This window comes from Mya arenaria, chromosome 5 (genome assembly GCF_026914265.1).
Source record: "Mya arenaria isolate MELC-2E11 chromosome 5, ASM2691426v1".
In the NCBI taxonomy this organism is placed as follows: Eukaryota; Metazoa; Mollusca; class Bivalvia; order Myida; family Myidae; genus Mya; species Mya arenaria.
The window spans coordinates 39,203,074-39,205,886 of record NC_069126.1 but is presented as its reverse complement, the minus strand read 5'-3'; positions in this window follow the sequence as shown (position 1 = coordinate 39,205,886).

The following is a 2,813-nucleotide window of genomic DNA, read 5'->3' as shown; positions in this document are numbered from 1 at the left end:
CTTTTGAGCTTTGAGTTTCGCTACGCTATCTAATCAGTAAGATTTTACCACATGCGAATCTCATCATCTCTGATCGATACTGCCACTTATGATGATCGATTGCGTGTTCTCCTACCTCTGAAAAATAGTTCCAAAAATTTGGCCATGCTGGAAATTCTTATCTTGCCCATGGGCAAAAATTAAAACAAGTACCCGTATGGAACTTCTTTTTATTGTCATCACACAATTACCTCCCTTGTTGAAGACTGTCGTCTGTTGCATCATGGAAACATTGTCTTTATGCAATATTTAAAATTCAAATTAATTATTTCTCGCTGAAAATGGCACCATAAAAAAAAGGTTTCCGCGCTCCATTCAAGAAATAATGCTACCCTCTCCTCTGAACTATTTAAATGATGTTTGATTATTTAAATAATCTGAATCACTGCGCGCATATCCATGACAACCACGAAATATTACATATCTATACACATCCTATTTTTACTACGCACAAAAGAGTTTCAGCGAAAACAATACACCCCAACCCTCGCGCCGGCTGTTCTACGGAAACTCGGTTAACCTCGTTTCCGCTAAACACCCTACGATCGTGGTGGAATGCATATGAACCTATCTTACACTCTCGGTCATGGAAGGTACTTATAATCTTGTGACCGTCACAGTGGCAGTGTATATACGCATGGTATATGTTCTGACCATGGGATATGTGGTCTATGAAATAGTGGTATAGTTGTTCACTCAATAAGTATCCAACCATTTGCCTTAAACAATATCGTGGATTGAAATCATTTAAATCACTCTGTGAATAACCATGAAAGTCTTGCACACCCCGGCAGTTCTCTCGGCCTAACACCGGGAAGTTCAACCGGCAGTCCTCCCGGTAGTTCACCAAGAAGCTCAAACGGCAGTACACACTGCATATAGCACGGCAGTTCACCAGGGAGTTCACCAAGTAGCTGTATATGACATGGCAATCCACCCGGAAGTTCACCAAGTAGGTGCATATGACACGGCAATCCACCCGGAAGTTCACCAAGTAGCTGCATTTGACACGGCAATCCACCCGGAAGTTCACCAAGTAGCTGCATATGACACGGCAATCCACCAGGAAGCTCACCAAGTAGCTGCATATGACACGGCAATCCACCCGGTAGTTAACTCGTCAGTTCAACCGGCAATTAACTCAGTAATTCACACGGCGGCAGGTTACCTGGCAGTACACCCGACATACAACCTGGCATGTTACCTGGCAGTACACCCGACATACAACCTGGCAGGTTACCTGGCAGTACACCCGACATACAACCTGGCAGGTTACCTGGCAGTACACCCGACATACAACCTGGCATGTTACCTGGCAGTACACCCGACATACAACCTGGCAGGTTACCTGGCAGTACACCCGACATACAACCTGGCAGGTTACCTGGCAGTACACCCGACATACAACCTGGCATGTTACCTGGCAGTACACCCGACATACAACCTGGCATGTTACCTGGCAGTGCACCCGACATACAACCTGGCATGTTACCTGGCAGTACACCCGGTAGCTCACTCACCCTGCTGTTCATTTGACAGTCGACGTAGCAGTCCGACCGCAGTTCACCCGGCAGCTCACCTAGCAGTTCAGTCGACAGTCCAACCGGCAGTTCAGTTGACAAAAATCGACCCAGCAGACCGACCGGCAGTTCACTCGGCAGTTCACCCATCAGTTCACCCGGCAGTCCACCCAGCCGTTCACCCGGCAGGTCAGCCAGCAGTACACCCAGCAGTTCACCCGGCAGGTCACCGAGCAGTCCACCCAGCAGTTCAACCGGCAGTTCACCAGGCAGTTCACCCGGCAGTCCACCAGCAGTTCACCCGACAGTTCGCCGGGCAGTTCACCCTGCAGTCCGCCCCAGCGGCAGTCCACCCGGCAATTCAGATGACAGTCCGACCGGCAGTCCACCCGACAGTCCACCCGGCAGTTCACCCGGCGGTCGCTCACCCAGCAGTCCACCCGGCAGTTCACCCGGCGGTCGCCCACCCAGCAATTGACAGTTGACAGTCAATCCGGCAGTCCGATCGGCTGCAGTCCACCCAGCAGTTCAGTCGACAGTCCGTCCGGCAGTTCACCGGCGGCAGTCCACCCAGCAGTTCAGTTGACGGTCCACCCGGCAGTTTACTCGGCAATTTACCCAGCAGTTCACCCGGCAGTCCGACCTGCGGCAGTCCACCCGAAATTCAGTTGGCAGTCCACCTTGCAGTCCGACCGACGGCAGCTCACCTAGCGGTTCGGTTGACAGTCCAACCGGCTGTTCACCCGGCAATCCGACCTGCAGTTCATCTATTGGTTCACTCGGCAGTTAACCCGGCCTTTTTCCCGGTAGTTTACCGCTTTAACCTCTTTGATTCAAATAAGGTTTATTCACTACAGGAAGAGAACTGGATATTTCAGAAAACACTCTTCATGTTCTATCACGACATTCTGTCACGACCCTGTCGAAAAGGGTCGCTGGCAAGGTATTGAAAGTAAAAACCGGAAATGTATGCTATATACATGTAACCCAAATGACATTGGTGATAAATTCTACAATATTTTGAAATTAACCCGTATCGTCGGGCAAGTGGCAAGCAGAGAAGTTCTGCTTGTATGTTCAAAATAATACGGCATTGGCCTGATCTTATGACACACATGACATTTGAATTAAATGGTTCACAAATAAGTGCAGACATTATGTATACTATTAATCATTTTTAACGTTCTATAATACTGAAAATGTACTGTGTCGACGGCGCTGCCCACTCACTATGCACAATTATTCTATATTTAG